Source organism: Oryctolagus cuniculus, chromosome 11, assembly GCF_964237555.1.
Source record: "Oryctolagus cuniculus chromosome 11, mOryCun1.1, whole genome shotgun sequence".
Taxonomy (NCBI): Eukaryota; Metazoa; Chordata; class Mammalia; order Lagomorpha; family Leporidae; genus Oryctolagus; species Oryctolagus cuniculus.
The window spans coordinates 92,934,010-92,959,233 of record NC_091442.1 but is presented as its reverse complement, the minus strand read 5'-3'; positions in this window follow the sequence as shown (position 1 = coordinate 92,959,233).

Sequence of the window (25,224 nt, the reverse complement as noted above, 5' to 3'; positions counted from 1 at the left end):
AGTTGCTCCCCACAGACTACTACTTTCATTTTTGGCTGGATGTCTTAACCCCTCAGTACTCAGTAGCTCAGCTCTCATGAACTCAGTTGTTAACAAAATTGTTAGTTAATAGTCCATTACATATGCTAAGGAATCTCTTCCGTACAACCATCACTGAGAAATAAAACTAGGCATAGAGAGGTTAAGCAGCTACACTGAGATCACCCAACTAATAAGAGGACAAGCTAGAATTTATAAAACAAATAATTGGTCTCAGTGGTCACATTCTTAATCTCTAAGATTTACCAATGTATGGCCATTCCAGAGAGTAGCAGACACCATGAAGAAAACTTCTCGAGGAGTGTGGCCACTTACAGACATTACAGAGAGTGCCTGGGGAATAACTCCATGAGGAAGTTTCATTTTAGCTAAGATGAGAAGAACCTGAAAAAACTGAGGCTGTGAAAATGTGGAAGAAGAATGTTCTAGGCTGGCAGAAATAGGACAGAACCTAAAACCAGGACAAGTCTGGTGTGTTCTAGGAACGGATGGCAGCAGGTGTGGCTGCAGCAGGAGAGAATGAGGTTGGAGTAAGAGATGGGAGTTTCCAGGTTTTACAGGACCTGAAGTCATGATAAAGAATTGAATTTTATTTTGTGTCAGGGAAGTTATTTTTGAGATCAAGCAGGGGACTACCATGACAGAATTTCGATTTTTCTTTAAAAACAAAGAATTACACTAATGGTTGTGCAGAAATGAATGAAACAGAGAAAACGGACAGCAGATACATCAATGATACTACCCTGGAAGGGGAGAAGGGAGATAGAATACATTAGACAAAATACATGCAATGTTCACTTGTAGAAGGCTGAGAAAAACATGGAGAATGGAAGGCGGTACAAGTCTTAAACAGTGGCTGAATTAATAGGTGTATGCTGTTCAATGATCAGTGGGGAGGTTGAGAAATTCATTAGCAGCCACCCAAACCTCACTCAGGCCTTGATAAGGAGTCTGAACTAAGAACAATGGAAGACCACTGATACTAGAAAGAAAAATAAAGGTTTCTTACTTACCAAATCAAACCTAACTCTTATAAAGGAACAAAGCAGACAAAATCATACAACGACAGATCATATTCCTAGATTCTTAGGGCTATCACGCAGGCAGACAATGCAACTCCTTATAAGTTATACATTACCATTCTTGGCCTCTGGAATGTGTAAGAACCCAAAACTGTAAGATGGTAGGTTTGCTTTACCAAGGGAACCCACCTAATTTTAATTTAGCCTTGTAGAATTTGTGTGGTGGGTGTTAAGCCATGTGCTTGGCTGCCTTTGAGCTACAAATCTGACTTCCCTGAGGCAAACCGCATCCTTGAGTCTTTGTCTTGATTTCTCAATTACATTTGCTTCCTACACTAGGACAGATAAGAAGAAAGGATTCTGGTCGCCAACCTTTCTCTCTGAAGGCTGGATCCACAGATGAAGATCCTCATTTTGTCTAAAGCCCTATTTCAAAAATTAATGTGAAATCACGATGCTTTCTCTGCTATTCACTGACTGAGTGCACTGATTCTTAGTGCATTTGGGCTATTACCACCAAGAGAGAACAGAAACTTATTTCTTACAATACTGGAGACTAAATCCAATGCAAATTATTATAGCCAGTAAGGAGAACGGTAAGGAGGTTCCTCAAAATATTGAAAACAGATCTACTATATGACCCAGCTATCCCTCTTGTAAGTACATAACCAAAAAATGAAACCAGTATAGGAAGGTGGTGGCTGCATTCCCATGTTGATCACGGCACTATTCACAATAGCCAAGACATGCAATCAATTTATAAAATACATGCTAATATATATATATACATAAAAACACAACACAATGGAATGCTGTTTTCCCCTAAAAAAAAGTGAAATCCTAACATGTGCAGCAAAACTGATGGAACTGGAGATGATTATGTTAAGATATGAAAAGACAAATACTGCATTCTCCCATATACAGAAGTTAAAAAATAAATATGAAATTATAATAGCAATGATTAGAGACTGGAAAGGGTATGAGGAGGGGATAGAGGGAGGTTGCATAATGAGTTATGAAAACAGACAGAAGTAGCAAGTTCTAATTCTCCACAGTGCAGTGGGATGACTGTGATGATGGATTATATTCTGCATAAAGAAGTGGATAACAGGCCAGCATTGTGGTATAGCAGGTAATGCTGCTCCCTTCAATGCTGGCATCTATATGGGTGCCAGTTAATGTCCCAGCTTCTCCACTTCCAATCCAGCTCCCTGCTAGTGGCCTGGTAAAGTAGCTGAAGATGTCCCTGGCCCCCTGTGTGGGAAATCCAGATGAAGCTACTGGTTCCTGGCTTTGGCCTGGCCCAGCCCTAGCCTTTGCAGCCATTTAGGGAGGGAACCAGCAGATGGAAGAGATATCTCTATCTCTCCCTCTCTCCCCCCCCCTCCCCTTCCCTCCCTGTAACCGTGCCTTTCAAATACATAAAAATAATTCTTGAAAGAAAAATAGTAATTTTCTGTATAAACTTTGCAATAATTCTGTAAATCTAAAACTGTTTTTTTTTTAAACTTTTATTTAATGTATATAATTTTCCAAAGTACGACTTATGGATTACAAAGGCTTCCCCCCCATACCGTCCCTCCCACCCACAACCCTCCCCTTTCCCACTACCTCTCCCCTTCCATTCACATCAAGATTCATTTTCGATTATCTTAATATACAGAAGATCAGCTTAGTATACATTAAGTATGGATTTCAACAGTTTGCTCCCACACAGAAACATAAAGTGAAAAATAATAGATGATTTTTTTTTTTAAATGATGATGAAATCAGAGCAGACCTATTGTCATGTTTAATCCCAGTGAGAGTCAAGTTGGGAATTGATAATTTCTTTTTTTCTTTTCTTTTTTTTTTTTTTACAGAAGATCAGTTTAGTATGCATTAAGTAAAGATTTCAACAGTTTGCACCCCCATAGAAACACAAAGTGAAATATATTGTTTGAGTACTCGTTATAGCATTAAATCTCAATGCACAGCACATTAAGGATAGAGATCCTACATGAGGAGTAAGTGCACAGTGACTCCTGTTGTTGACTTTACCAATTGACACTCCTGTCTATGGCATCAGTAATCTCCCTATGCTCCAGTCATGAGTTTCCAAGGCTATGGAAGCCCTCTGAGTTCTCCGACTCTTATCTTGTTTAGACAAGACAAGGTCATAGTCAAAGTGGAGGTTCTCTCCTCCCTTCAGAGAAAGGTACCTCCTTCTTTGATGACCTGTTCTTTCCACTGGAATCTCACTCGCAGAGATCTTTTGCCAGAGTGTCTTGGCTTTCCATGCCTGAAATACTCTCATGAGCTCTTCAGCCAGCTCTGAATGCCTTTAGGGCTGATTCTGAGGCCAGAGTGCTATTTAGGACATCTGCCATTCTATGAGTCTGCTGAGTATCTCACTTCCCATGTTGGATCACTCTCCCCTTTATTTACTCCATCAGTTAGCATTAGGAGGTACTAGACTTGTCTATGTGCTCCCTTAGACTCCCAGTCCCTTCACCATGACCAACTGTGAACTGAAACTGATCACCTGGAACAGTGAGATGGCATTGGTACATGCCACCTCGATGGGATTGAATTGGAATCCCCTGGTATGCTTCCAACTCCACCACTTGGGGCAAGTCAGCCTGAGCATGTCCCAAATTATACATCTCTTCCCTCTCCCATTCCCACCACCATGTTCAACAGGGATCACATTTCAGTTAATTTTCAACACTTAAGAATAACTGTGCATCAATTACAGATCTAAACCAGTCATATTAAGTAGAACAGATAAAAAAAACTACTAAGAGGGATAATGTATTAAATTGTTCATTAACATTCAGGGCCATGCTGATCAAGCCACCATTTCCCATAGTGTCCACCTCACTCCAACAGGTTTCCCTCTTGGTGTTCAGTCAGTCGTCACCGATCAGGGAGAACATATGGTATTTGTCCCTTTGGGACTGGCTTACTTCACTCAGCATGATGTGTTCCAGATTCCTCCATTTTGTTGCAAATGACTGGATTTCGTTGTTTCTTACTGCGGTATAGTATTCTAAAGAGTACATATCCCATAATTTCTTTATCCAGTCTATCGTTGATGGGCATTTAGGTTGGTTCCAGGTCTTAGCTATTGTGAATTGAGCTGCAATAAACATTAGGGTGCAGACCTCTTTTTTGTTTGCCAATTTAAATTCCTTTGGGTAAATTCCAAGGAGTGGGATGGCTGGGTCGAACGGTAGGGTTATCTTCAGGTTTCTGAGGAATCTCCAGACTGACTTCCATAGTGGCTTGACCAGTTTGCATTCCCACCAACAGTGGGTTAGTGTCCCTTTTTCCCCACATCCTCGCCAGCATCTGTTGTTGGTAGATTTCTGCATGTGAGCCATTCTAACCGGGGTGAGGTGAAACCTCATTGTGGTTTTGATTTGCATTTCCCTGATTGCCAATGACCTTGAACATTTTTTCATGTGCCTGTTGGCCATTTGGATTTCCTCTTTTGAAAAATGTCTATTGAGGTCCTTGGCCCATCTCTTAAGTGGGTTGTTGGTTTTGTTTTTGTGGAGTTTTTTTGAAATTAAAAGTGATTGGGGTCAGCATCATGGTGTAGTGGGTAAAGCTGCTGCTTGCAATGCAGGCATCCCATATGGTAACTGATTCATGTCCCAGCTGCTCCACTTCCAATCCAGCTCCCTGTTAATGGCCTGGGAAAAACAGCAGAAGATGGCTCAAGTGCTTGGGCCCCTGCTAGCCACGTGGGAGACTTGGAAGAAATTCCTTACTCTTGGCATCAGCCTGGCCCAGCCCTGACCATTGCAACCATCTGGGAAGTGAACCAGCACATGGAAGATCTGTCTGTCTCTCCTTCTCTTTCTGTAACTGAGTTTTAAATAAATAAAATAAATCTTTTATGAAAAGTTATTTAATATGAGAAATATAGGACAATGTTTATATATTTTACTTTATTCCAATAATTGTGTTCCTTACAATTAATTTAAACCTCTTTTTATGAAATTCAGTCACTCATTTCTTTTTCAGAAACATAAAGATTACCCCCTCTTTCGGAGCAGAATGATGGGGTTATTTAAGGTCGAGTTACTTATAAATATTAGAACTGGATTCACTTGAAGCTGAAAGGAGAACATTTGGAAGCAGTTTTAGTTAATAATTTATTCCTAAAGTTTCTGATTCTTCCTTTCATATATTGATTTCCACAAGCACAGGCAAACATCTTGACTGCTTTATAAAGGTTTCAATTTGTTTCATTTTCTATTATAAAAAAAGCATCTTCTCAACTGACCCATTTTCTATCACCTAAACACCTGTTGAAGGAAGCTAATATGCTTCCCTTCAGCAGTGATAATGCAGCAGGTGATTGAAGGAAAAATAGAAACCATTCCACTTAGAAGCTTTTAGACCTTGGCCAAGTTCTGCAACTAAGTTCCCTCAACCTCTGAAGCAGAAATAATACTAGGAACTAACTCAGATATGTTTTCAGGGTGAAATGAAAATCTGCATTTCAAATGCTTAGCATAAGACCTGCCACATAATGAGGTCCCAGTGACAGTGCAAGGAACAAAAAGCAATAGCATTTTCTCACTCATCACAAGGCTCGTGACTACTGCAAAATACAGATTAACACACACAAAAACACATTGACTTCATGGAAGTTTTTCACCTGACACAGAACCCTCAGAAATGAAGACCTAAAGAAAACAAGGCCGTCTGTGTATAACCAGGCTTAGGTTTGGTGAGGAATGGACTGTTATGTGGAAGTATGATTAGACAAAATAGGGTATGACTCAATGGCAATAAACTAGGGGGAACTTAGTAAGGCCTATTTGTTCAGTCTTCTCAGCATTTCAGTGTCTTTAAGAATAAGGAGTCTCCTCTCCTCTGGGTAGAAGTGGTCTGGAATGGCCTGCTTCTGGGGGCGGGACAAAAGGATGGTAAGAGTGATTTCCCAAAAGCCAAGTAGCACATCCTGAACTCCACCCACAGACACCATTCTCAGACCTGTAGTCTCCTACAAAGCTATGCTCAACAGAGAAGGTATACCACCCGTGGTGAAACACAGAACTCTGACAAGGTCCAGGGACTCTGAAAACCGGGAGGCTGAACATAGTGAGAAAATCAGAGAAAAGTCCACTCGCTGATTAGGCAGTGATGGTGATGAGTCAATGTCAGGAAAGAATACAGCAGGGTACAGCAGGCTGGCTTTTCCTATGGCTCTACAAACACAACAGCTACTGTTGTGTTATCGTCACCTCTTTGTGTAAAGAGGTTGGCAAAGTCTCATTTTTGTTGAGACCCACTCCAACATCTGAGAAACACAAAAAGAAGAAAAAAATCATTATTTCACACACTAGCTCCCTCTGAGGACCACAAAAGAAATATTGTGCCGTGTAATTCAGTAAATAAGCATTTTTGAATATATTTATTCACAAGGCAGGCAATAGTTGGATTTTTTATTGAACATTATATATGTAACATGCATTTTACATTCCTCATCTTCTGTTCACTATAAACCTATGAAGTAGATTTGTGTTATACTCATTTTAGAAAGAGAAAATAAAACAAGTGATTCTGTTATATGCTCTATGTCACTCGACCAGGAAAAGTGACTGGATGTCAGGTCTAATCCAGATAGTGATTGGAATACTGATCCAGCACTAGAGGTACTGAACAGACACTGTAACTCCTGATCTCAACAAACTGACAGTCCAATAGGGAATACTGATAAGATATGGAAGTGTGGGTGCTACGGGATCACACAGGCAGAGCTCTGCACCCAGAGATCAGTATATAACATTCATGGCTCATCTCACTGAGCAAAATCTATTTCCTACTTGGCTCAGACTTGTAAGGTCCTTAATAGCATAGTTAATGTCATATCATTGAGTAACACCTGGTATAAGTAGTGGTTCAGCACACATGCTTTTAAAAGGTGTGTGGCCCCAAACCCCACTCAATACCTTGTAGCTTTGGGTATCTTGTGCCTTGGTTCTCTCATTATTAAAGGGGAATGCTAGCAGTCAAACTATATCACTGAAAGTTATCCTCAGCAGGCTCTTAGAAGAGTGCCTGTCATAGAAGTATTCAAATATGTCTTTGACCATTTCCTCTTGGAGGTTAGTACTATCCCTGGGAACAGTAGGCACTCAGTCAAATGTTTTGATTCAATGAACAGACTGCAGAAATTTGGAGATTATTTTTGAAACCCTATATATAAACTCACGATTTAAGTTTCTTTGAGTATGTCTCTGTGGCTAATTGTCTCTTCACTTCTTAATAGAGCAGATCTCTGCTACTCATTACAACAGAAGACATCAAGAGAAGTAGAGTATAATATGGGAAATGGAGATAAGATCCATCCAAATTTTGCAATTTAATTAGACTAGCAACTGAAAGAGCACTGTAAGAAATTACTCTCAAGATTAATTCTCGAACATCTTTATTCTAATACTTTCCTCAGTGAAGGTTCTAGAAAATGTAAGTAACAGTATGATAATAATCCAGCATTTTCCAAATGAACCTAGAGGTGAGAATAATGGCAGAAATGAATAAGTATTATTTCTAAAGGAAAAAAATTATTTCCTTTTCTACAATGACCCAAGCTAATTTCATGTCTACAGCTCATAAAACTAATCATAATGGATTCATTTAGCATGATTAGGAGGTGCAGAACAGCTCTTCAGAAGGAATTTTGTTCTATTGTAATTTTATTCCAGAGCACTATATCATTAAAGTGAAATATTAATGATATTTTTATTACAATTGTCAAGAAAATTATGGATAGGATTCCAAACATAAAAGCTTAGAATTGTTTTAGAAACCTACATTTTTAAATGTACTATTCAAAGACATTCAAGTTCTTAAGAAAATAACGTGTAACACCTCTCATTTATCATGGGTATTTATTATTCCAAAATTATATAAATGCTCAGTTGAACCAAAGAGCAGCAGTAAAAGAATTTATATGAAAGATTAATTAGATTTCCCTTTAGAACAATTTTAAAGGAGCTCAGGGTGTTGATATTCATTTTAATTAGAATGTTCACATTTTAAAAAGTAAGACTTTTTTCACAATTGTATCTACCCTGAGAAAAGGAATACTTTCAAATCACAGTTCTTTGGGGGATATTAAAGTAGTGTTTTTGGCTCCCAAAATGACTGTGTGTAACCTAAACCACGAAAATGTGTCTTGTTTTAAATTCCCATGGACAAAATTAGTTTGAGTTCTGAACCACTGTTTCCTGTGGAAAATACTAGCCCACTACTGGGAATAAATTTTCCCTCAAAGCCTTGCTGGTCTTATAGAACAGCTTTGACAGTAATACTGCTAATACTAAAAAGTCTTCTGTTTTCTTTTGTTTATTATTATCCTTTATGAAATTCAATAAACTCATCAACTAAAATTTTGAATAAAATTTATTCAAGAACATTTCAGTAAGAATAGACTAAGAAAAGTTCATGTAAAGATTTCTTTACTATCTTTATTCTTGCATTTCTTTTGTCTTTCTTGTCTTCTAAGAGAATAGATTAATGCAATGGGTAAATTCAACAGGTAGGTCTCAATAACTGAAAAAGCTTCTTTTTGGGTTCTAGTTAGCCTAGAACCTAGAAGAAACCCATATACATAGAATTAAAATTTGTTCATTTTGACTTACCTAAAGTTCATTTATCTGGTAGCACTAAAGAGTCTAGAAGATAGTTGGACTACATAAAGAAAAAAATCAGCTATTTCAGTTGCTACAAGTTTCTCTTATTTAATCTCATATATTCAAGGGGCACCATTTCTGGGTTTTATATATAGTTGTTTTAAAAACTCTACTTTCAAACACAGCTCAAATCATCTTGGTTTTCACATTAACCAGACTATAGAGAATCCAAATGTTAACTAATGACAGATTTTCTCTTTTCTGTGGTAGTAAAAAAGAAAAAAAAAATATACAAAAGGATTCCCAAATCAAAAAAATGACACAAAAGATATTTGGATTCATTTAAAGGATGATTCAAGCATCAGAGACCTTCGTAGATTGTGAGATCAGTACTCTGTAGATCATATAATACGATATTAGACTCTTGTCCAGAAATATTGCTCAATATCTCACTCGAAGAGTACAACAGATGGTGTCCTGATATGGCTGAATAACCTCCTATCTTACTTGACTCCGAAACAGAAACACTTCAAACTCTAGGAAAAAAATTATTAAATTATAACTTTAATGGATTGGAGCAGAGAAGGTTAAATGACAGGTGGATTCTGAAGGGAATATGAAACTTGGAAGAATGGATTACTGGAAGTGAGCTTCTTGTTTTTAGGGCATTTAGTATTTGAACAACAATAAAAAAAATCTTCAGTATTTCTAGCATGGTGAAGGGAGAGTACAGAGTAAAAATAAATTTTTGGAAAATCCCAACTTTGACCAGGCTAGCTTTTAGGGAGTAAATCAGAGAGTGGAACCTCATTTTCATTCTCTCTCTCTCTCTCTCTCTTCTCCCCTACTACCACATAAACAAAGATGTTTTAAAAGTAAAAATTGTATAATTAAAAGCAAAATAGATAAAATAAATATTATTTGAGTAGGATTGATAGTAGAATGAGGATGACAGAGCAAAAAAAAAAACAATTAGTGGATATGAAGATATAACAACAGAAAACACTTAAACTAAAAAATACAGAGAAAGACTTAAAGAAAGAAGACTAGACAACATTAGTGGCCTCTGGAACAATAACAGAAGGCCTGGCATGTGTGTAATGGGAACGTAATTTGAGGTCAAAGAATGTGACAGAACAAATTTCAATATTGACTGACTAAATTTTTTATGAATTTAGGGGAAAACATGAATATACAAATTAAGAAATCCAGCACATAAGAAGCAGGAAAAATATGAAGAAAATCATGCTCAAGCATAAGATTATCAAACTGCTGAAAACTACAGATAAAGAGAACATTTGAAAGTAACCAGAGGTAAACAATATGTTTGTATACTCAGACACAATTATTTTAAACACTGCTGACTTCATATCAAAAACTGTTGAGACCATAAGAAAGTGGAATATTTTTTTTTTAACTTTTATTTAACAAATATAAATTTCCAAAGTACAGTTTATGGATTACAGTGGCTTCCCCCCCCCCATAACTTCCCTCCTACCCGCAACCCTCCCGTATCCTGCTCCCTCTCCCATGGGTGGAATATTTTTAAATGTTAAAATAGAAATAAATGGAAACCCAAAATGCTATATCAAGTGATACTATTGTTCAAAGACGATAGCAAATAAAGACATTTTCATGTGAAAAAAAGCAGAGAAAATTAGATAACTTGCACTATAGAAAAAGCTGAAGGAAGATCTTTAAGCTGAAAAGAAATGATCTCAGATATAAATTTGGATTATTAGAAATTAAAATAGTGCATCAGAAATGTTAATTGTCCAGAAAATGTGAAATGACATTTTTCTCTTGACTTCTTTAAAATATATATGGTCATTTAAAGCAAAAACACAAAATTATTTTATGCGCTTATAATCAATGTAGAACAACTATAGCCTTAACAGCAATGGGTAAAAATGGACTTATAAGGCTGTAAGCTTTCTGCACTGTACCTGAAGTGATACAATATTAACTTTCGGTAGATTATGAAAACTTAGAAATAGAATGCAACCATTAGAGCAGTCATTAACAGAAATAGTCCAGTGTGAACAGTTATAGCTAAAAATTATTCTAAAATGAAATTCTAGAAAAACATTTAAAATAATCCCAAAGAAAACAGCAAAGTAGTTATAAATGGAATTAAAATAGATAAGATAAACTAAAAAACTGGTAGACCTAAATCTAATCATATGAAAGACTGCTTCTAATAATTATGGAATAAACACTCCAATTATAAGATGGATTTTGTTGGAATAAGTCAAAAAAGCAGAGCTGAATAAATAAGAGATTTCCTTTAAATATAAAAACAATTTAAAAGTAAGAAGTAGGCAAAGCATATATGATAAAAATCTTAAGGGGTCACCACTGTGGCATGGGGATAAAGTGCTGCCTATATTCCATATGAGCAGCTGCTCATGTCCCATTTACTCCGCTTCCAATCCAGCTCCCTGAAATTGTACCTGGGAAGGCAATGGAGGATGATCCAACTGTTTGAGCCCTTACCAACCATGTAGCAGACCTGGAATAAGCTACTGGCTCCTGGTTTCAGCCTGGTCTAGGGCTGGCTATTGCTGCCATCTGGGGAGTGAACCAGTGGATGGAAGATCGATTTCTCTCTGTCTTTTTCTCTCTCCCACCCTCCCTCCCAACCCCTCCATAATTCTGACATTCAAAATAAATAAAACTTAAAAAAAAAATCTTAAGATTACTGATTGGCCAAAATAATATAAGACAACATAAGGTTTATTACCACAGGAAAAGAAAGCCACATCACAATGATAAAATTATCAATTCACAAAGAAGATATTAAACATAAGTATATAAGGACTTAGTACACTTTCAAATTTCACAAAAACAAAATTGAAAGAAAAGAAAGGAGAAATACACAGTTCAACAATCACAGCTGGACCTTTTAAGAGAACTCACTCACCAATTGATAGAACAACAAAAATATCAGTGCACAGACAAAGGATCTGAGCAAGGCTATTTGCAAACCACCTTGACCTAACTGTGATCAATAGAACATGATATTCTACAATCACAGTTTATATTTTCATTTCAAGTTCATATGGCACATTCATTGGGATAGAAATGTTTGTTACATCATAAAGCAAGTGTCAATAAATATAAAAGGATTGTATTTGAAGAGAATGCTTTAGACCACAATGGAATCAAATGCAAAATGAATAGCAAACATATATTTAGAATAATGTCAAATATTTTGAAACTTAAAATACACTTCTAGGTAATCAAGGGCCAAGGAAGTGGTTAAAAGGAAAAGCATTAGAAATTTTAAACTTAAGGATAATAAAATACACCTTACCAAAAACCATGGGAAGCAGTGAAAGCACTGATTAAAGGGAAATTTTCAACCAAAAATCCTTTTATTAGTAAAGAGGATAAATCTATAGTTAATAAAACACACAGTTCCAACTTTAAGGCTAAAAAAAGAACAAAGTTGCAGTATATAAAGTCAGCACACAAAAATCAATAGAATTCTTATACATTTACAAAAAACTTATCAGTTCCAATCACAATAGCTACAAAAACAATTAAATACCTTGGAATACATTTAATGAAGGATGTGAAAAATATCTACAATGAAAACTACAAAACATTAATCAAAGAAACAGGAGACATGCAAAAACAGAAAAATGTTCCATGTTCATGGATTGGAAGAATTAATACTATCAGAAAGTCCATACCCACTCAAAGCAATTTACAGATTCAATGAAATCCCAATTAAAATTCCAAGGACACTCTCTACAGAACTAGAAAAAAATAATCATAAAATTCATATGGAAATACAAAAGGATCTGAATAGCCAAAGTAATTAAACATAAAAATAAAGCTGATGGCATCACAATGCCAGACTTCAAAACATACCACAGGACTGTTAAAATCTAAACAACCTTGTACTAGCACAAAAATAGACACGTAGTCCAATGCAATAGAATAGAAACTCCCAAAATTAACCCTTGCATTTACAACCAACTAATCTGTGACAAATGAGTTAAAATCACTCCCTGGAGAAAATACAGTATCTTCAATAAATGGTGTTGGGAAAACTGGAGTTCCACATGCAGAAGTTTCAAAGAAGACCCACTACCTTACACCTTACACAAAAATCAACTTACAATGAATCAAGAATCTAAACTTAAAACTTTAAAGCATCAAATTACTAGAGAAAAACATAGGAGAAATGCTGCAAGATATTTGCATAAGCAAAGACTTCTTAGATAAGAACCCAGAAGCATAGGCAATAAGAGCAAGAAAAGACAAAAGGGATTACATTGAACTAAGAAACTTCTGCACAGCAAAGAAAACACTGAACAAAGTGAAGAGGCAATTGAGAGCATGGGAGAAAATATCTGCAAACTACATATCCTAAAGGATTAATACCTGGAATATATCTCTGGACAAGAACAAGCCTTTTTCAATGGATGAAACACAAATGGCCAACAAACACATGAAAAGCTGCTCAATATCACTAGCCATCAGGGAAATGCAAATAAAAACCCCAATAAGATATCATCTCACTCCAGCTATAAAGATTATTATTCAAAAATAAAAACGGAAAAGACAGAAGTGCTGAAAAGGTTGTGGGGGGAAAGGTAACCCTAATACACTGTTGGTGGGAATGCAAATTGGTAAAAGCACTGTGGAAAACATTATGGAGATACCTCAGAAAAGTAAAAATATATCTATTATATGATCTAGCGATCCCATGTCTAGAAATATATCTGAAGGAAATGAAACCAGCATATGGAAGAATGACCTGCACACCTGTGTTTATAGCAGCTGAATTCACAATAGCAAAGACAAGGAATCAACTGATGACTGGACCAAGAAAATGTGGTATATATACACAATGGAATATTACTCAGCCATAAAAAGAATGAAATCTGCAACAAAACGAATGCAGCTGGAGATCAATATGCTAAGTAAAATAGCCAGACCCAGAAAAATAATTATCACATTTTCTCTTCTTTGTGGAAGTTACTAAAGAGAGAATTAAAATTGTGTTGATGTCATGTCATTTGTTATTTCATTATACATATTACACTGCATCATTACCATATAAATGACAATGAGTGTGCTCAGGGGACAAAAATTTCATTTATCTGTATATTTATGTACATTTCTTAGTATCTATACTGTATTTCAATAAAATGTTTAAATAAAAAATGAAACTAAAAAGCATCCAAAATTCAACTATTTGAAAATATCCACAATACTGATATAAACTCAACTAGATTGGTCAAAATAACAAAAAAAAGATAAAAAATGAGACAGAAATTAAATTGTACAAAAATTCAACCAATTGAATTATACAGAAATTAAGAGAAAAATGAGAGCTAGATAAACACATTGATGACAATGAGTTTGACAACTTAAATGACCAGGGCAAGTTCTTTGAAAAACACAACTTGCCAAAATAAAAAAATTATGAAAGAGGCAATCAGAGTATCCCAATATTTACAATGGTACTTTGAAAGTTCATAGAAGAATGGAATTGAAATGAAAGTCTATTTGGGTGCAAAAAAATTAAGGGTTAACTGTTTAGAGCAGCAATTAATATGCTACTTGAGATGACCAAATCTCATATCAGAATGCCAAAATTTGAGTTCTGGCTCCACTTTCTGCTAATGATACGCTGGGAGTCAACAGGAATTTGCATGAATACTTAGACCCTTGCCACCCATGTTGAAGATCCAGATTGATTTCCAGGCTCCTGGCTTTGGACTCGCCTAGCTCTAGCTGCTGTGGGTATAGGGGAATTGAACCAGTGGATGGAAGATTTTTGATGGGTTCTATCCTTGTCTATCAGTCTGTCTGTCTGTCTCTCTCTCTCTGCCATGAAAATAAATAAAAATGAATAAATTGGGGCTGGTGCTGTAGTACAGCAGGTTAAAGCCCTAGGCCACAGCACCATCATCCAATATAGTCACTGGTTTGAGTCCCAGCAGCTCCACTTCAGATCCAGCTTTCTGCTATGGCCTGGGAAAGTAGCAGAAGATTACCCAAGTCCTTGGGCCCCTGCACTCATGTGGGAGACCCGGAAGAAGCTCCCAGCTCCAGGCTTCAGATCAGCTCATCTCTGGCCGGTGTGGTCATTTGGGGAATGAACCAGCAGATGGAAAACTCTCTCTCTCTCTCTCTCTCTCTCTCGTTCTACCTCTCTCTGTAACTCTGTCTTTCAAATAAATAAAAATAAATCTTTAAACAATGAATAGATTAAAAATCAGTTTGAAATTTATGCATAGTTTAATAATATGCATCCCCACAACTTTTGAAATACCCTCATATTCAAGGAATTAATTTTATCAAAAATTCTACCATAAAGACAATTCCAGGTTTAAGTGCTTTCAGTGTTGAATTCCAGCAAATATTTAATATCACCACTTTTTGGAAACACTGTCAGAAAATCAAAAATAAACATTATAAATAAAGTTCTATATCAATAACCCTCACAAATCAATGCAAACATATTTAGCAAATTGGGAGCAAATTGAATGTAGCAATATATAAAATAATGACACATCATGAAAAAGTAAAATTTATTCCATAAGTGCAACATTGGTTTAATACTCATCAGTATTATTTACCATACTAATGGTTTGAGGAAAAAACACAGAATTATGTCAACAACGCACTATTTTACATCAAAAGAAAAATGAACTCCAATACAGATAATAATATATGAGAGTACTTCAAATGATTCATGGAAAATAGAATTAAAAGATAAGTTTATTTTGGTTTATTTGGGATTTCAAACTTTTTTCATCAAAATAAACTTAAGTTTTAGCTCAATTTTCCATAAACTGAAGTATTCTCATAACACACAGAAGAATTTTATAAGAAGTATATTGATACCTGAAGTTTACTTTGAAATGCATCACAAATAAGAGGCTTAATAGCTAGCCAGAAGGAACAACAAGGGATCAACATATTAAATCTAATATCATAAAATGCTAAAAATTGAATCTACATAGTAGGCATAGGGGTGGATATGAATTCTTACAAAATACTTTCAACATTGATATAGACTTGAAATTTTCAATTTTTTTGGAAAACAAAGATATGAAATAAATAACACATTTTTAAACATTTTAGATAAAAGCTGAGAGAATATTAATTTTGGCACTTACAGTTGCCATTTTACATCTGAGAATTCAGTAATATAGAATAGCTTCCTTTTATTATCAGTGGATAAATAAAGCTATTCTTCACTGGAAAAAAGGCTTTTCAAGAAAACGTTTATTTTCTTTCTATCCCACCCCTGAAGCATTTTATTAAATATATTTATTCCAAATTGCTTTCAGTGAAAAACTGCATATAAAATGTGACCTGTTGTGTCTTATAATTGGCATATTAAAACTTTATATACTTAATACCTATAGAATCTGTTGTGATTTCTCTTTTTCTGATAATTGATATTGGTCATTTGGATCTACACTATCCTTTTTGTTAAGTCTTGTTTGAGTTTTAGAAATACTATTTATCTCTTCAAACAACCAAATATTTACTTTTTTCAAATTCTGCAGGCTTTCTTTTTATCCCATCAATTTGAATCTTTAACTTAATTATTTTCTTTCTTCTGTTTTTGAGGGAGTGCAGTTATTTTTTCTATTCTTTCCCCGACTCCTTGAGATGGACTTTTACCCAGTTCATAGTGTGCCTTCTTTTTCTATCTGTGTCTAGAACTCTCCATTGTCCTCTAAGCTATATTCCACAGTATTTGGTGTCCCGTTTTCATTTCACTCGGTTTAAAATTCCACTGTGATTTCCTCTTTGCCCAATGGGTTATTTAAAATCTATTGCTTGAGCTCCAAAACTTCTACTGTGGTCAGAGCACACCCTTTGTTTTATTTTAGAACTTCAGAAGTTGTTGGGACTTACATTTTATTGCCCAGCTTTTCTTTTTCTAAACCATGATATTTAACTAATTCTAAAGTTAAATACTTCTTTAGTCCCCAAGCCACAAAATATAAAAATCTTAGAATTCTTCAGTGCTGAGCAACTTCCGGCATATTGGCATACTACTGGTTTTCATTACTTTAGTTGTGTTTTGTTACTCTACAAACTGGAGATAATTCATGTTTTAAACAGCAATGTTCCTTAGTATTTCATACCCATTAACAATTTTATTTAAACATTTGTCCTTCTCTTTCTGTCATTCTGGCCTTTTTTACCCTTCTCCTGAAATTACATTCTTTAAAATTTCTTTTAGTTCAAGTAATTGCTAGTGAATTCGGTCTGGTAGTATTCATCTGAAAATTTACTATCTGGACTATTTGGGTCAGGGAAGCATTTCTTAAATTCAAAAATCATTGACCAGCGCCACGGCTCACTAGGCTAATCCTCCACCTTGCAGCGCCGGCACACCGGGTTCTAGTCCCGGTCGGGGCGCCGGATTCTGTCCCAGTTGCCCCTCTTCCAGGCCAGCTCTCTGCTGTGGCCAGGGAGTGCAGTGGAGGATGGCCCAAGTACTTGGGCCCTGCACCCCATGGGAGACCAGGAGAAGTACCTGGCTCCTGCCATTGGATCAGCGTGGTGCACCGGTTGTAGCGCGCCGGCCGCGGCGGCCATTGGAGGGTGAACCAACGGCAAAGGAAGACCTTTCTCTCTGTCTCTCTCTCTCTCACTGCCCACTCTGACTGTCAAAAAAATAAATTTAAAAAAAATCATTAACCAGAAAGAATATTCATAAATATAATTTTATTAAATTAGAAAATTAAAGTTTATGAAAAGATACCATTGAGTAAAAACATAAATAATAGCATATATAAAAAGACACATTTGCAATCCATTTAACCAAAAGTAGATTAATAACCAAAATATTTTTAAAAGAGGAAAAAGTCTTCAAATTTGTAAGACAGACTTCTCTACAAGACTCAATAGCTCTTTCCAAGAGAGAATCTGCAAATTAATAGCAAGCATAGGAAAAGAAGCTCAATCTTCTTTGGCATCTGGAAAATAATAGTTAAAAATCACAAAGAGATACTCTAACAGTCTACAAAAATTGTTAAAATATTAAAGTAATAATATCAAAGGTTGGCACGGATTTGGAGAAATTAAAACATGCTTATAATCAGATGTTTTATGTAATTTTCTGTGTAGAGATTTTACTCTAATGTAATCGGTTATTTTGTTTAAAATGATAAAATGGATAAATACTAAAAGGCAGGAATATATATATATATATATATATATATATATATGTAGACAGATACACACACACACACACACACAAAGAAAAACAAGTTTCCCTGGCCCCCCACAACAGGTTCACTCCCCAAATGCCCCCAGCATCTGAGGCTGGGCCAAGTCAAACCCAGAGGCTAGAAAACCGTTTCTCTTGTGGGTGACAAGAACCTTCAAGTACACATTAAGTGAAGTCAGGAGCAGGAACTGGGCGTCAAACCTAGCTACTCAGATGTGACGTGTAGGCATCCTAACTAACATCTAATAATATAAGACAAAATGGCTGTCTGAGACATTCTTTGAACTTCATTTCTGCATACTTTTTTGAAGTTCTTTCATGGGTGTGTATGTAAGTGTACATATGCATATACATGTTCTCATCTAGAAGAAAGAGGAAATAAAATGATGAACCAAATAGTAATCGGCCGGAAGTGAAAGCTAAATTTAGATCTATATTTTACCCCAAATACTATAATAAATTCCCAGTGGATTATAGATCTAAATTTTTGAAAAACAAAAATAGACAACTTTCTCAAGTGTAAGATGGGAAATTTCTTCCATAACTTTAGATTGGAGAAAATCTTCCCAATTATAAATCAAATTCATAATGCAAGAAACACTTAAACTATCTATAAAAATCGATTTATTTTTATTGTCCTTGGATGAAAGATCACTACAAAAAAAAAACCACAAAACAAAATAATTCACTGGGAGAAAAAAACTATCTGCAACTTTTGTCAAATATCAAAGACTATCAACCTATAATTTTTTTAAAGTCCTAAAAATAAAGAAGAAAAAAAGAAACTTAAAGAAGTACAAGGAAATAACATGATGAGAAGTTAAAAGGCAAAAAATGAAAATGATTCTTAGACACCTCAAATGATGTTGGAGTAAAATGGTTCAAGTCCTTGGGTCCCCGCATCCATGTGGGAGACCTGGATGAAGCTCCTGGCTCCAGGCTTCAGTCTGGCCCAGCCCCAGTTGTTGCCACCATCTGGGGAATCAACTAGCTGATGGAAGATCTGTCTCTCCCTCTCTCTCCATGTAACTCGGCCTTTCAAATAAATAAAATAAATCCTTGAAAATATAAATATAAAAAGATGTTCAATTCATAACTAAGGAATACAAGTTAAATTGTGTGCAAGGTCTTATTTGTCAGATAGGAAAAAATCCAAGGTTAACAACATAGGTATTGATTGTGGGAAAACAGTCACTGCCATATATTTATGATAAGAATAACCCCTGTGGAGAGGAATGTGATAACATTTAGCTTGTATAAAAAGTTGATACTATATGTACAATTTAATCCACCAATCCCATTTCCAAATAATAACTATCCCAGCCAAGAAAAAGGAAAAAAATCAGAAAACCTTTTACACACAGTTAATCATTGGGATATTATTTGTAATAGCAAAATGTTGGAAATGATCCAAATATCCATCAACAGAGAACCTGGTGAATAAAAATATTGTGCATCCACATGATACTATTATCTATCACTGTAAAAAGTGACAAGGACAATCTTTATTGCACAACATGGCGTGATCTTCAGGATATAATGTTAAACAATAAAAGTAAAAAGCCCAATGCATAACAATATAATTAGACTACATTTTTGGAAAGAAGGTGAGGGGATACAAGTTTGTGTGTGTTTGCTTTGATGCAAAAGGACAGGATACCCCAAAGGCAGGGGATAGAAAAGGAGTCAATATGAAGACTTCTCTGTACACATTTGCAGTATACTTTTATGGGCATACTCAAAAAAGTTTGAAGAAAATGGAATTAAAAGAGAAGTCTGGTACAAAAAAAGTTTGGAAATGTATAGTTTTTTTTAATAACATTCATTTTTCATGAACTTTTCAAAGTTTCCTGTTTCAGAATCATAAAAATAGATATATTCCAAAACTAATAGTAAAGGAAAAAAGGAAATCCAAAAATCTGAAAGCAAATGGAAATTAATGAACTTAACATATTAAAATTGATGTCCGGGATGATACTGTGGCACAGAGGATTAAGACACTCTCTACAATGCTGGCATTCCATATGAGTACATTTTTGAGTCCCTGCAGCTCCACTTTCCATCCAACTCCCTGTGGGGAGCAATCCGGACTAGACTGAGTTACTGGAATTAAGACTTATTCTATGCATCTGCTCTCCCACAATATGGCGCTGGGAGAGAAGTAAACAGCTTCTGCACAGCTGCCTCCAGTTCAACCAATAAATTGTAGGACTTGCTCCTGATTGGAGGAGAGCAGCGTACTCGGCGTGTGGGCAGCCGAGTTGGGATTGGCAGAGGAGGACTATAAAGGAGGAGAGAGACGGCATGCACCAGGAACATCTAAGGGGAACATCTAAGGGGAACACCTGTGCAGCCCCCGAGAAAGCCGGCCGGCGGTGTGCCGCTCCCCTGCGGAAGTGGGGAATGTGGCCAGGGGGAACTGCCCTTCCACGGAGGTGGAAGGGACAGTAGCCAACCCAGGAAGAACCAGCAGCAAACCCGGGGAGGGCCGAGCAGACGAAAGAACAGCGCAGGGTCCTGTGTCGTTCCTCCACGAAGAGGGGGAGCGACACTCCCTACTAATGCACCTGGAAAAGCAGCAGAAGATGGCCTGATAGCTTGAGGCCCTTCCACACACTTGTGAGATGGGGATGGAGTTCCAGACTCCTGGCTTCAGCCTGGCCCAGACCCATCGATTGTGACCATTTGGGGAGTGAACCACTGGGTTGTAGATCTCTATTTTCCTCCCTCTGTCCCCTCACTCTCCCTCTCTAACTCTGCCTTTCAAATAAATAAATAAATCTTTCTGAATAAAAGTTGATATCATAACTGCACAAAGAATTTTATGTATTGTGAAAAAAAGTAGTTTGACCATAGATAAATTACAGAATAAACTCCGTAGACACATAGAACTCTTAAAAAGCTTAAACTTTACTAGCTTTGATACTATTTATATGGAGTAGGAAGTTAAAAGTAATATTTTAAAGTTAAGAATATTGTTAGAGACAAAGATTTTCTGTATAAGATTTTCACAGTTCACACTAGTGCGAATGAATGAACTATAATTACATGTAGACTAGATAAATCTTAGAAAAATATCAGATTAATGTTTTATATGTTTTACATATACATATAAAACATAATCTTTATAAAACTTCAAACAATAAAAACTAAATAATATGTGGAAGGCAGCCTCTAAGTTGGACTCCATGATCTCCCCTCCTGTTATGCATGCACCTGTAATCCTCTCCCTCTGAGTGTGGGCTGGACTGACTGACCTGCTTCTACTGACCAGAGTGTTACAGAACTGATGGGATTTCACTTTTGAAATAAGTTCTGGCTGGCACCATGGCTCACTTGGTTAATCCTCCGCCTGCAGCACCAGCATCTCATATGGGTGCCAGATTCTAGTCCCGGTTGCTCCTGTTCCAGTCCAGTTTTTGCTGTGGCCCAGGAGGGCAGTGGAGGATGGCCCAAGTGCTTGGGCCCCTACACCCACGTGGGAGACCAGAAAGAAGCACCTGGATCCTGTCTTTGGATCAGCATAGCTCCAGCCGTGGCGGCCATTTGGGGAGTGAACCAATGAAAGGAAGACCTTTCTCGCTCGCTCTCTCTCTCTCTCACTCTGTCAAATAACATTCCTCAACACAATTAAGGCAATCTATGATAAACCAAAGGCCAGCATCATATTGAATGGGGAAAAGTTGGAGGCATTTCCATTGAGAACTGGTACCAGACAGGGATGCCCACTCTCACCATTGCTATTCAATATAGTCCTAGAAGTCTTAGCCAGAGCCATCAGGCAAGAAAAAGAAATTAAAGGGATACAAATGGGAAAGGAGGAAGTCAAACTATCCCTGTTTGCAGATGACATGATACTATATATAGAGGACCCAATAAACTCCTATAAGAGGCTACTGAAACTCATAGAAGAGTTTGGTAAAGTAGCAGGATACAAAGTCAACACTCAGAAATCAACAGCCTTTGTATACACAGACAATGCCAGGGCCGAGGAAGAACTACTAAGATCAATCCCATTCACGATAACCACAAAAACAATAAAGTACCTTGGAATAAATTTAACCAAGGAGGTCAAAGACCTCTATGATGAAAATTACAAAACACTAAAGAAAGAAATAGAAGACAACACAAAAAAATGGAAAAACCTGCCATGCTCATGGATTGGAAGAATCAATATCATCAAAATGTCCATTCTCCCAAAAGCAATTTACAAGTTCAATGCAATACCAATCAAAATACCAAAGTCATTCTTCAAAGACCTAGAAAAAACGATGCTGAAATTCATATGGAGAAACAGGAGACCCAGAATAGCTAAAGCAATCCTTTACAATAAAAACAAGGCCAGAGGAATCACAATTCGAGACTTCAAAGCATACTACAGGGCAGTTATAATCAAAACAGCCTGGTACTGGTACAAAAACAGATGGATAGACCAATGGAACAGAATAGAAACACTGGAGATCAATCCAAACATCTATAACCAACTCATATTTGACAAAGGACCTAAAACCAACCCCTGGAACAAGGACAGCCTCTTCAACAAATGGTGCTGGGAAAACTGGATGTCCACATGCTGCAGTATGAAGCAAGACCCCTACCTTACACCTTATACAAAAATCCACTCAACATGGATCAAAGAACTAGAGTTGTGCCACGACACCATGAAACTAATTGAGAGCACAGGGGAAACCCTCCAAGATATCGGAATAGGCGAAGAATTCCTGGAGAAGACCCCACAGGCACGGGTAATCAAAGATAAAATAAACAAATGGGATTACCTAAAATTGAAGAGTTTCTTAACAGCAAAGGAAACAGTCAGGAAAGTGAAGAGGCAACCAACAGAACGGGAGACGTTATTCACAAACTACACAACAGATAAAGGATTAACAACTAGAATCTACACAATGATCAAAAAACACCACAGAATCAAAACAAACAATCCAATAAAAAAATGGGCCAAGGACCTTAACAGACATTTTTCAAAAGAGGAAATCCAAATGGCCAACAGGCACATGAAAAAATGCTCAGGATCCCTAGCCATCAGGGAAATGCAGATCAAAACCACAATGAGATACCACCTCACTCCGGTTAGATTGGCTTACATACAGAAATCAACCAACAACAGATGCTGGCGAGGATGTGGAGAAAAGGGGACACTAATCCACTGTTGGTGGGAATGCAAGCTGGTAAAGCCACTATGGAAGACAGTCTGGAGAGTCCTCAGAAACCTGAACATAGCACTACCACAGGACCCAGCCATCCCACTCCTTGGAATATACCCAAATGGAATTAAAGGGGTGAAAAAAGCCATTTGCACCTCAATATTTGTTGCAGCTCAATTCACAATAGCTAAGACATGGAATCAACCTAAATGTCCATCAACGGATGACTGGATAAAGAAACTATGGGATATGTACTCTATGGAACACTATACAGCAGTAAAAAACAACGAAATCCGGGCATTCACAACAAAATGGAGGAAGCTGGAAAACATCATGCTGAGTGAAATAAGCCAGTCCAAAAGGGATAAATATCACATGTTCTCCCTGATCGATGGCAACTAAACGAGCACCTAAAATGATACCCATTGAAGTGAAATGGACACTATGAGAGACAATGACATGAGCAGCCCTTGTCTAGACTGTTGAGGAAAAACTTACTATTTTGTTCCTTTAGTATTTTTGTTGTTGTTGTTGTTGCTCGGTATGCTCTACACAAGACCACTGGTTGAACTCTGCAATCAATGCACAACCATTCTTAAGCGTTTAAAAATTAATAGGAAATTGATCTCTGTGGAACATGGGAGTGGGAATAAGAGAGGGAGGAGATATATAGGACGGCACATACTCACTCAGACCTACCTCCAATGGTGGAACTGGAAATGTGCCAGGGGATTTCAACTCAATCTTACCAAGGAGGCAGGTACCAATGCCAGCACACTTGGTAAAGAGACAAATATAAATACACAACTGATCCAAAAGATAGGGTAAGTGTCGAAGAGATTACACAAATAAGACCAGTGTAAGCAAATAATGAAAGATAGAATCAAAAGGGTTGAGAATGATCCTGCGAGGGAAGCAGGTCACACAGCAGACTCATAGAATGGCAAATGCCCAAAACAGCACTCCTGTCTCAGAATCAACCCTTGGGACATTCAGATCTGGCTAAAAGGTCCATGAGAGTCTCTCAGGCATGGAAAGCCATGACATGGTGGCAAAAAACAATCTAAATGAAGGATCCTGGTGAACAACACTCCAGCAGAAGGATCAGGCCATCAAGGAGAGAGGCGCCTTTCTCTGAAGGGAGGAAGGAACCTCCACTGTGATATGGCCTTGACTAAACAAATTCAGAGTTGGTAAACTCAAGGGGCTTCCATAGCCTAGACAGCTCATAGCAAGAGTCTCGGGTGATTGCTGACGTCATAAATAAGAGTGCCAATTGTTAAATCAACAACGGGAGTCACTGGGTTCATGCTCCCCTCTCAGGATCTCTGTCCTTAATATGTTTATCTATGAAACTCAAAAACAACACTACTAGTCGAACAATACCCTATACCTGGTTCGGTTGTGTGAGTGCAACCTGTTGAAATCCCTGCTTAGTATATACTAAATTGATCTTCGGTAAATGAAGGTAACCGAAAATGAAACGTGATGAAGGGGGGGGAGGGGAGAGGAAGTGGGTGAGGGGAGGGCCACGGGAGGGAGGGAGGTCGAGGGGAAGCCACAACAATGCAAAAGATGCATTTTATATTCTACTTAAAACTATTGGTTGAGCTCTGTAATTAATACACAATTACTCTTAGGTGTTTAATTAATGCTATAACTAGTACTCAAATAGTATTTTACACTTTATGTTTCTGTGTGGGAGCAAAATGTGGTAATCTTTACTTAACATACGCTAAATTGATCTTCTGTATATAAAGATAATTGAAAATTAATTCTTATGTGAAGGGGAAGGGGAGAGGGAGTGGGAGAGGGGAGCGTTGTGGATGGGAGGGAAGACACGGGGCGGGAGGAGGCTATTGTGGTCCAGAAGCTGTACTTTGGAAATTTATGCTCATTAAATAAATTAAAAAAAAAAAGTGAAGATAATAAAAGTTTTCTGTTTTAGGGTAATTTGCCTTGCAGCAATAGATAACTAACACACACACTGCTTTGGACTACATAAGTCATCAATTTATACAATGACATGTTATTGACATAATATTCTAATACTGTCATATTCTATTTCTGGCAATTCTAAAGAAAAAGGAAAGAGAATGATAGAAAATTCTAAGTTGTATTTATTTGTAGGAGAAAGGCAAATT